Here is a 12,772-nt window from a genome sequence, read left to right on the forward strand (position 1 = left end):
GACTGTGAGACCTTGAGACGCTGTGCATGGTCCACAGCTTTTATCCTGCAGGGGGCTTTGACAAAAGTGGATCCACACGTATATGGAAGGAGCCAATGACTAGAAAACCAACTACTTAATAATCTGTGCGGCACTTACCTCATCTTGATTAAGGTAGTTTCTTGTAAGTAGGAAGTTCATCTATCACTATTGGTCTCTGTGGGCACACCAACTTACCTAATGTTTGCCTCATTAAGAAATTCCTTTCACATGGGAACTTTTTTAGACTACTTTTGGGACTTCAGTTACCAGACTTTATTACAATATATATTCCTATATGTACATATTTTAGAGTTTTTTATTGTATTAATTTATTGATTAATATCATGAATGTAAACTGATTATTTTTTAGTTATAAGTACTGTTTTGTGCCTATATACCAATCTCTCAATCCATTTTTTGTTTAAATAGACTTTGTATCTTTGGTGGCGGGGGCCACTAAGAATACTTTGTCAGGTAACATAGGCAGCATCCCAATTGGCAAATACTATATCTAGGGCATATCAGAAATATTTAAATAGTCCATTCAGAAAAAACTGGGATAAATATAAAATTGCCAGACAAGAAAGAGATTTGTTTCTCTGTTCAAAATCAATAAACGAAGAAGCTTGAATAAACGCTATTTATGGTGGTCAGTATAAGTCGGCTAAATATCTTGCCAGATTAGTTAGGTCTAGAAAAAAAAATTATATAATCGAGAACATTATTATGAAAGATCAGAACTATACCCATGTCTCTGACATCTCTGAGGTTTTTTTAAACTATTATAAGAATGTATACTCTGCCAAGGCTATAGATTTAGAAGCTAGTCAGATTTTTTGGAATAAGATAAAGTGTCCCAAAATATTGATAGAGCAGGCTAATTTATTAAATGTTCCTATCTCTCCAGCTGAAGTTTTGAATGCTATAGAGGAGACTAAGCTTGGTAATGCCCCTGGGTCAGATCAACTCCCGGCAGAGTTTTATAAGCTACTCAAGTCGGAGGCCTAGATTTGGAGTTCGGCGGTAGCCGTCAAAACCAGCGTTAGAGGCTCCTAACGCTGGTTTTGGCCGCCCGCTGGTATTTGGAGTCAGTGATTAAAGGGTCTAACGCTCACTTTTCAGCCGCGACTTTTCCATACCGCAGATCCCCCTACGCCATTTGCGTATCCTATCTTTTCAATGGGATCTTTCTAACGCCGGTATTTAGAGTCGTTTCTGAAGTGAGCGTTAGAGCTCTAACGACAAAACTCCAGCCGCCTGAAAATAGCAGGAGTTAAGAGCTTTCTGGCAACCGCCGGTTCATAAAGCTCTTAACTACTGTACCCTAAAGTACACTAACACCCATAAACTACCTATGTACCCCTAAACCGAGCTCCCCCCACATCGCCGCCACTCGATTAAAAATTTTTAACCCCTAATCTGCCGACCGCCACCTACGTTATACTTATGTACCCCTAATCTGCTGCCCCTAACCCCGCCGACCCCTGTATTACATTTATTAACCCCTAACCTGCCCCCCACAACGTCGCCGCCAGCTACTTAAAATAATTAACCCCTAATCTTCCGACCGCAAAGCGCCGCCACCTACGTTATCCCTATGTACCCCTAATCTGCTGCCCCTAACACCGCCGACCCCTATATTATATTTATTAACCCCTAATCTGCCCCCCTCAACGTCGCCGACACCTGCCTACACTTATTAACCCCTAATCTGCCGAGCGGACCTGAGCGCTACTATAATAAAGTTATTAACCCCTAACCCGCCTCACTAACCCTATCATAAATAGTATTAACCCCCTAATCTGCCCTCCCTAACATCGCCGACACCTACCTTCAATTATTAACCCCTAATCTGCCGACCGGAGCTCACCGCTATTCTAATAAATGGATTAACCCCTAAAGCTAAGTCTAACCCTAACACTAACACCCCCCTAACTTAAATATAATTTACATCTAACGAAATAAATTAACTCTTATTAAATAAATGATTCCTATTTAAAGCTAAATACTTACCTGTAAAATAAATCCTAATATAGCTACAATATAAATTTTAATTATATTATAGCTATTTTAGGATTAATATTTATTTTACAGGCAACTTTGTAATTATTTTAACCAGGTACAATAGCTATTAAATAGTTAAGAACTATTTAATAGTTACCTAGTTAAAATAATAACAAATTTACCTGTAAAATAAATCCTAACCTAAGATATAATTAAACCTAACACTACCCTATCAATAAAATAATTAAATAAACTACCTACAATTACCTACAATTAACCTAACACTACACTATCAATAAATTAATTAAACACAATTCCTACAAATAAATACAATTAAATAAACTAGCTAAAGTACAAAAAATAAAAAAGAACTAAGTTACAAAAAATAAAATAATATTTACAAACATAAGAAAAATATTACAACAATTTTAAACTAATTACACCTACTCTAAGCCCCCTAATAAAATAACAAAGACCCCCAAAATAAAAAATTCCCTACCCTATTCTAAATTAAAAAAGTTACAAGCTCTTTTACCTTACCAGCCCTGAACAGGGCCCTTTGCGGGGCATGCCCCAAGAATTTCAGCTCTTTTGCCTGTAAAAGAATAAATACAATACCCCCCCAACATTACAACCCACCACCCACATACCCCTAATCTAACCCAAACCCCCCTTAAATAAACCTAACACTAAGCCCCTGAAGATCTTCCTACCTTGTCTTCACCATCCAGGTTCACCGATCCGTCCTGAAGAGCTCCTCCGATGTCCTGATCCAAGCCCAAGCGGGGGGCTGAAGAGGTCCATGATCCGGTCAAAGTCTTCATCCAAGCGGGGCAGAAGAGGATCTTCCATCCGATTGAAGTCATCATCCAGGCGGCATCTTCTATGGTCTTCCATCCGGAGCGAAGCGGCAGGATCCTGAAGACCTCCAGCGCGGAACATCCATCCGGACCGACGACTGAACGACGAATGACTGTTCCTTTAAGGGACGTCATCCAAGATGGCGTCCCTCGAATTCCGATTGGCTGATAGGATTCTATCAGCCAATCGGAATTAAGGTAGGAATTTTCTGATTGGCTGATGGAATCAGCCAATCAGAATCAAGTTCAATCCGATTGGCTGATCCAATCATCCAATCAGATTGAGCTCGCATTCTATTGGCTGATCGGAACAGCCAATAGAATGCGAGCTCAATCTGATTGGCTGATTGCACTAGGAGTGTAAGGCAGCTCACTGAACCGCTTGTCGATACAAGGACTTTGATGCAAAAAGATTACAGAAAAGAGCCGTTGTTCCATAAAGACATAAGACCGAATCAAGTGTTTGTTCTCCCGTCCGCACGAGTGGATAAAAGTCGGGGGCATCTCCATTTATTCAAAAGGATATGAAATCGCAAGTATTATAAAGCTAATTAACATGCATGTTCTAACTGGCCAGCTTCTATACTAATACAGACGCAATACAGATGATTGGTGATACACTTGCTGATTTAACACACGGCTTCTACCACATTAGAGACGCTATAATTCATTAACACTCTAATACTGGGAAGTGTTAGAAACTTTATGCATATGTTACAACATGAACTGTTAGAATAGTTAAGCACCGATACCCGGGTTGAATACTACCCAACCGCAAGTGTGGTTTAAAGAGGGGAATTTGGAAAGAGCCTTGGAGTATATTGAGTGTTAACATAAAGTTGAATGCATATGCTGGATGAACTAACGGCTTTTTGTCTTGTTCTGCACTAACCCATAAATGTGCTTATACCCATCATAAAAAGGTGTATGCTGAACAAGGGAATGATTACAGAGTTCAAAATGTTATTCAAATCTCATGCCTAAGAAGATATATTTGTAATCGAAAAGAATCTTTTTACAGCAACTATATCTGAAAAATTGCATCAAAGATTTTATATTCAAAATAACTGTGAAAGTTCTGCATGTCTAAGGGACTGTTCATTTTTTCATCTATATGAACTTTCTAAGACATAAATAGCGGTTTTCTGAGAGCCTTGGCTGATTCTTCCAGGGACGCCGGGGTTGAATCCAATTGTTTTATGAATGAAAGTGGTTTGCATGTGTGGATGGACTGAAAGTTGTGGATTCATACCATAGAATTGTATTTAGATACTTTATAATAAATTGCATTTACACTTTTGCTAAATTGAGGTGTGCTGAGTTCCTTTTTTTGTTAAATATAATATAGGGGTCGGCGATGTTAGGGCAGCAGATTAGGGGTACATAGGGATAACGTAGGTTGCGGCGGTTTACGGAGCGGCAGATTAGGGGTTAAAAAAAATATGCAGGGGTCAGCGATAGCGGGGGCGGCAGAATAGGGGTTAATAAGTGTAAGGTTAGGGGTGTTTAGACTCGGGGTACATGTTAGAGTGTTAGGTGCAGACGTAGGAAGTGTTTCCCCATAGGAAACAATGGGGCTGCGTTAGGAGCTGAACGCTGCTTTTTTGCAGGTGTTAGGTTTTTTTTCAGCTCAAACAGCCCCATTGTTTCCTATGGGGATATCGTGCACGAGCACGATTTTGAGGCCAGCCGCGTCCGTAAGCAACTCTGGTATCGAGAGTTGCATTTGCGGTAAAAATGCTCTACGCTCCTTTTTTGGAGCCTAACGCAGCATTTGTTTGAACTCTCGATACCAGAGTTAAATTTATGGTGCGGCCAGAAAAAAACCCGCGGAGCGTTAACAGCCCTTCTACCGCCGAACTCCAAATCTAGGCCGGAAATTGTTCTTATTTTAACCTGTCTATACAATGATTATTTTACGGGCCAAAAAACTATGTCATGTTTTTTTTCGGCATCGACCATAAACCTTATTCTTAAAAAATACAAAAACCCAACAGATCCTGGCTCCTATAGGCCGATTTCTCTGTTAAATACAGTCTATAAGCTCCTTACTTCGATAATAGCCAATCGGCTAAGGGAACCACTTGAAGAAATCATACATCCGGATCAAACTGGATTTATGATTAATAGGTCTCCTACTAAGAATATCCGAAAAACATATATGATCCTAGAATATTTTTGGAACAAATTACACAACGATAAATATTTACCTAAATATGATCTTGCCATGGTTATGGTTGATGCCGAGAAGGCCTTTGACTCTATAATTTGGGAACATCTATACAATGCGTTGTCAAGTTTTGGTTTTCTTGGGAATCTGATAAATTTTGTTAAGAGCATATATAACTATCCGATTTCTTCCATATTGGTTAATAAATTGGTTATTTTTTAAGTTAGAGAAAGGAACGCGACAGGGGTGCCCACTTTCCGCCCCTTCTTTTTAATATAGCAATCGAGCCTCTGGCAATTTACCTAAGACAGGAATTGGAAGGAATAAATCTGGGCGCCCAAAAATGTGTCTTATCACTTTATGCTGATGACCTATTACTATATTTTAAAAAGACTGATATAAACATCCCAATAGCTTTCAGAGCACTAGATCTTTTTAGTGCAATATCGGGATATAAGGTGAACACCAGTAAATCTGAGATTCTTTGGATATATAGAGATAAGGATAGTTACATGCAACATAATTTAAAAGAGCCAAAAAATGAAACTCAGCACACCTCAATTTAGCAAAAGTGTAAATGTAATTTATTACAAGGTATCTAATTACAATACTATAATATGAATCCACAACTTTCAGTCCATCCACACATGCAAACTACTTTCATTCATAAAATAATAAGATTCAACCCAGGCGTCCCTGGAAGAATCAACTAAGGCTCTCAGAAAAACCGCTATTAATGTCTTAGAAAGTTCATGTAGATGAAACGGTGAACAGTCCCTTAGACATGTAAAACTTTCACAGTGGTTTTGAATTTAAACTCTTAGATGCAATTTTTCAAATATGGTTGCTGTAAGGAGATTCTTTTTCGATTATAAATGTATCTTCTTATACATGAAATTTGAATAACATTTTGAGCTCTGTAATTATTCCCTTATTCAGCATACACCTTTTTATGATGAGTATAAGCACATTTATGGGTTAGTGCAAAACAGAACAAAAAGCCGTTAGTTCATCCAGCATATGTATTCAACTATATGTTAACACTCTATATACTCCAAGGCTCTTTCCAAGTTCCCCTCTTTAAACCACACTTGCGGTTGGGTAGTGTTCAGCCCGGGTATCGGTACGTAAGTATTCTAACAGTTCATGTTGTAACATATGCATAAAGTTTCTGACCCTTTCCAGGTATTAGAGTGTTAATAAATTAAAGCGTCTCTAATGTGATGGAAGCCGTGTGTTAAATCAGCAGGTGTATTACCAATCATCTGTATTGCGTCTGTGTTAGTATAGAAGCTGGCCAGTTAGAACATGCATGTTAATTAGCTTTATAATACTTGCGATTTCACATCCTTTTGGATAACTGGAGATGCCCCCGACTTTTATCCACTCATGCGGACGGGAGAACAAACACTTGTTTCGGTCTTGTGTCTTTATGAAACCACGGCTCTTTTCTGTAATCTTTTTGCATCAAAGTCCTTGTATCGACAAGCGGTTCAGTGAGCAGCCTTACACTCCGACGCGCGTTTCGGGACTCCGCCCTTTCTCAAGGAGTATACGTCATCATGGAACCGGCCTCTTTTAGAAAGGCCCAAACGTGAATCTATTGGTGCATACACACACACCCATCTAATACGTCACCCATTCGACTATTATACGAAACAAAAATAATGTGACTTAAAGCTATATAAAAACTAACTAAATGTGATAATCTCACTACACGAGCATAGTGATTATTGAGGCAGCAACGATGCAACAAAATGACACAGTTATCTTAAACCAACCGAACATATGAAAATAAACGTTCGTTCTTGGTATACATATTTTTCGTTACTTAAATATGTGTTGACCCAATTACACGGATAGGGTCTCTTTATAAGGGATTAAATTCTCACTTGGCCTATTGGATATTTAGATTTGATCTACCTGTCTAGATGTAAACCTAAATTAGACTCTATATAACCAATACTTTTTGCTGTATAGGGTTGTAAGACTAACAGAGGGGGGCAAAATAAATATCTACAGGGGGATTATTTTATGCAGACAAAATAAATAAATATTTATTATTGTGTTTTAAGCACCCATTGAATATTTATTTAAGCTGGAAAAATCTTATTCATACAAAATGTCCCCAAGAAATATCTCTATTGAGACCCCTAGGTGACAGTGTGTCCAATTTTCTTATCCATTGTGCTTCTTTCTTGAACAATGCTTTTTGTCTATCCCCTCCTCTCCTAAAAGGAGGGACATCATCTACTATTTGGAACCGCAATTGGCTTTTGTTGTGGGATGCCATTGTAAAATGGTGAGATACTGGAGCATCCCAATCTGAGTTGCCTATGGCAGCTTTATGTTGTCTGACCCTGTCACGGACACATTGGGTGGTCTCTCCCACATAAGCTAATCCACATGGACACTTAATAACATATATCACATAACTTGAGTTGCATGTGTATGTGTTTTTAATTTCTATCTTACGTCCAGTGTGTGGATGTGTCACAATATCACCTCTTATCATAGAATTGCATTGTGCACAATTATAGCAAGGGAAACAACCTTTCTTTTGTAAAGATGGAGCTAGACCTCTAGTCCCTAGGTCAGCTCTAACGAGTACATCTTTCAGGTTTTTGTTTCTCTTGTATGATAAAAGGGGCGGATCTTTAAAAGTTTCTGCCAATTGTGGTTCTTCTTTAAGAAGGTACCAATGTTTATTAATACAGGTTTTTAGTTTTCTACTATGGAACCCATATTGTGTTACCAGGGGTACCGAGAATTGTTTCTTTTCCCTGAATTTAGGTTCAAGGAGAGAATCTCTCTCAATCTGATCCACTCTTTCCAAATTTTCTTGTATTATTTGATTCGGATATCCTCTTTCCCTAAATTTGCTTGCCATTTCATCTAATCTGATTTGTAATTTGTTGGAATCGGATACGATTCTTTTCGTTCTGAGTAGCTGGCTATATGGTAAGCTTCTTATGGTATTAGGAGGATGAAAACTATCAAAGCTAAGTAAATTATTGCGATCTGTTGCTTTTGAGAATATATCACATTCTAATCTACCTTCTTCAATATATACGATTGTGTCTAAGAAGCTAATTCTATCTGTACTGCTTTCCATGGTAAATTTTAGGTAATCTGTTTTTGAATTCAGGGTCTCTAAAAAGTGTGTGAGAGTCTGTTCTTCTCCTGTCCATAATAGGAATATATCGTCTATATATCTATACCAACATTTTATGTTGGTCTTAAATAGATCCTCCCTATAGACAAATTGTTCCTCAAATTTTCCTACAAAAAGGTTAGCATATGTAGGAGCTACATTAGAGCCCATCGCGGTCCCTTTGGTTTGTACATAGAAGGTGTCTTCAAACATAAAGTAACTTTCATAAAGGATTATTTTAAATAAATCAGATATCAATCTTCTTTCTGAAGGTGTAAATAGACTTTCTTTATCAATGTAATAGAAGACACTTTCCATGCCCAATCCATGAGGAATAGAAGTATATAAATTTGAAATGTCCATAGTAACCAAAATTGCATGAGGGGGTACCCTGATCTGTTTGATTTTATTTATAAAATCGGTAGTGTCTTGTAGATAAGATGTAATACTTCCCAAAAGCGGTCTGATTAAAGTATCTAAAAATATGGCAATAGGTTGGAAAATTGAGTCTGTGCCTGCCACTATTGGGCGGCCGGGAGGCTTTTTCAGATTCTTGTGAATCTTGACAACACAATTGTATTGAAATCGGCGGACAAGGGCGGAGCTATCGTCATCATGGATCATGATGACTATAGAAATGAGATTCTGTCCCAATTATCCAAACAAGAAAATTACAAAATGATTTATTTTGATCCAACCAAAAGGATACAGAATAAAATACTGGAAATAGTAGAAATGGCAAAAGAAATGAATATAATTACATCTAAACAAATGAAATTTCTCATCAATCAACATCCTATTATTCCAGTGTTTTATATCTTACCCAAGATTCACAAGAATCTGAAAAAGCCTCCCGGCCGCCCAATAGTGGCAGGCACAGACTCAATTTTCCAACCTATTGCCATATTTTTAGATACTTTAATCAGACCGCTTTTGGGAAGTATTACATCTTATCTACAAGACACTACCGATTTTATAAATAAAATCAAACAGATCAGGGTACCCCCTCATGCAATTTTGGTTACTATGGACATTTCAAATTTATATACTTCTATTCCTCATGGATTGGGCATGGAAAGTGTCTTCTATTACATTGATAAAGAAAGTCTATTTACACCTTCAGAAAGAAGATTGATATCTGATTTATTTAAAATAATCCTTTATGAAAGTTACTTTATGTTTGAAGACACCTTCTATGTACAAACCAAAGGGACCGCGATGGGCTCTAATGTAGCTCCTACATATGCTAACCTTTTTGTAGGAAAATTTGAGGAACAATTTGTCTATAGGGAGGATCTATTTAAGACCAACATAAAATGTTGGTATAGATATATAGACGATATATTCCTATTATGGACAGGAGAAGAACAGACTCTCACACACTTTTTAGAGACCCTGAATTCAAAAACAGATTACCTAAAATTTACCATGGAAAGCAGTACAGATAGAATTAGCTTCTTAGACACAATCGTATATATTGAAGAAGGTAGATTAGAATGTGATATATTCTCAAAAGCAACAGATCGCAATAATTTACTTAGCTTTGATAGTTTTCATCCTCCTAATACCATAAGAAGCTTACCATATAGCCAGCTACTCAGAACGAAAAGAATCGTATCCGATTCCAACAAATTACAAATCAGATTAGATGAAATGGCAAGCAAATTTAGGGAAAGAGGATATCCGAATCAAATAATACAAGAAAATTTGGAAAGAGTGGATCAGATTGAGAGAGATTCTCTCCTTGAACCTAAATTCAGGGAAAAGAAACAATTCTCGGTACCCCTGGTAACACAATATGGGTTCCATAGTAGAAAACTAAAAACCTGTATTAATAAACATTGGTACCTTCTTAAAGAAGAACCACAATTGGCAGAAACTTTTAAAGATCCGCCCCTTTTATCATACAAGAGAAACAAAAACCTGAAAGATGTACTCGTTAGAGCTGACCTAGGGACTAGAGGTCTAGCTCCATCTTTACAAAAGAAAGGTTGTTTCCCTTGCTATAATTGTGCACAATGCAATTCTATGATAAGAGGTGATATTGTGACACATCCACACACTGGACGTAAGATAGAAATTAAAAACACATACACATGCAACTCAAGTTATGTGATATATGTTATTAAGTGTCCATGTGGATTAGCTTACGTGGGAGAGACCACCCAATGTGTCCGTGACAGGGTCAGACAACATAAAGCTGCCATAGGCAACTCAGATTGGGATGCTCCAGTATCTCACCATTTTACAATGGCATCCCACAACAAAAGCCAATTGCGGTTCCAAATAGTAGATGATGTCCCTCCTTTTAGGAGAGGAGGGGATAGACAAAAAGCATTGTTCAAGAAAGAAGCACAATGGATAAGAAAATTGGACACACTGTCACCTAGGGGTCTCAATAGAGATATTTCTTGGGGACATTTTGTATGAATAAGATTTTTCCAGCTTAAATAAATATTCAATGGGTGCTTAAAACACAATAATAAATATTTATTTATTTTGTCTGCATAAAATAATCCCCCTGTAGATATTTATTTTGCCCCCCTCTGTTAGTCTTACAACCCTATACAGCAAAAAGTATTGGTTATATAGAGTCTAATTTAGGTTTACATCTAGACAGGTAGATCAAATCTAAATATCCAATAGGCCAAGTGAGAATTTAATCCCTTATAAAGAGACCCTATCCGTGTAATTGGGTCAACACATATTTAAGTAACGAAAAATATGTATACCAAGAACGAACGTTTATTTTCATATGTTCGGTTGGTTTAAGATAACTGTGTCATTTTGTTGCATCGTTGCTGCCTCAATAATCACTATGCTCGTGTAGTGAGATTATCACATTTAGTTAGTTTTTATATAGCTTTAAGTCACATTATTTTTGTTTCGTATAATAGTCGAATGGGTGACGTATTAGATGGGTGTGTGTGTATGCACCAATAGATTCACGTTTGGGCCTTTCTAAAAGAGGCCGGTTCCATGATGACGTATACTCCTTGAGAAAGGGCGGAGTCCCGAAACGCGCGTCGGAGTGTAAGGCTGCTCACTGAACCGCTTGTCGATACAAGGACTTTGATGCAAAAAGATTACAGAAAAGAGCCGTGGTTTCATAAAGACACAAGACCGAAACAAGTGTTTGTTCTCCCGTCCGCATGAGTGGATAAAAGTCGGGGGCATCTCCAGTTATCCAAAAGGATGTGAAATCGCAAGTATTATAAAGCTAATTAACATGCATGTTCTAACTGGCCAGCTTCTATACTAACACAGACGCAATACAGATGATTGGTAATACACCTGCTGATTTAACACACGGCTTCCATCACATTAGAGACGCTTTAATTTATTAACACTCTAATACCTGGAAAGGGTCAGAAACTTTATGCATATGTTACAACATGAACTGTTAGAATACTTACGTACCGATACCCGGGCTGAACACTACCCAACCGCAAGTGTGGTTTAAAGAGGGGAACTTGGAAAGAGCCTTGGAGTATATAGAGTGTTAACATATAGTTGAATACATATGCTGGATGAACTAACGGCTTTTTGTTCTGTTTTGCACTAACCCATAAATGTGCTTATACTCATCATAAAAAGGTGTATGCTGAATAAGGGAATAATTACAGAGCTCAAAATGTTATTCAAATTTCATGTATAAGAAGATACATTTATAATCGAAAAAGAATCTCCTTACAGCAACCATATTTGAAAAATTGCATCTAAGAGTTTAAATTCAAAACCACTGTGAAAGTTTTACATGTCTAAGGGACTGTTCACCGTTTCATCTACATGAACTTTCTAAGACATTAATAGCGGTTTTTCTGAGAGCCTTAGTTGATTCTTCCAGGGACGCCTGGGTTGAATCTTATTATTTTATGAATGAAAGTAGTTTGCATGTGTGGATGGACTGAAAGTTGTGGATTCATATTATAGTATTGTAATTAGATACCTTGTAATAAATTACATTTACACTTTTGCTAAATTGAGGTGTGCTGAGTTTCATTTTTTGGTTATTTGTAGATGGTAAAATTGGAGGTTTTACTAAACTCTTGCACCCTAAAAACATATATAGAATTTTTTCTAATTTTTTCTGATAGGGGATAGAATGCTTTTGTGGTGCTGTGATTAACGATTTGTTTAATAATTTAAAAGAGGTCAAGAGCTTTAAATACCTTGGGATCAAATTACACAGGGACCTGAACATTTGGTACAAACGTAACTTTACGCCCTTCTTTTCACATATATCTTCTAAATTGTCACGCTGGAGTCTTTTTCCAATCTCATTATCAGCGAAAGTTATGATGATGAAATCCATCTTGTTTCCACAGATATTATATATGATGATATTATATATGATGAATAATATTCCCTTATTTATTAAGGATAAAGATATCCGATCATTTAATCAAGCATGTGCTAAATTTTTCTGGCATAAGACCAGGCAGATGATTGCTATAACAAAATTATCTCAACATAAGGTATCTGGTGGTTTAGCATTTCCTGATATAAAGCTATATAATATTGCCATTTTTGCACGCTATGGCGTTGAACGGCTTCTATCCT

This window comes from Bombina bombina, chromosome 6 (assembly GCF_027579735.1).
Source record: "Bombina bombina isolate aBomBom1 chromosome 6, aBomBom1.pri, whole genome shotgun sequence".
Taxonomy (NCBI): Eukaryota; Metazoa; Chordata; class Amphibia; order Anura; family Bombinatoridae; genus Bombina; species Bombina bombina.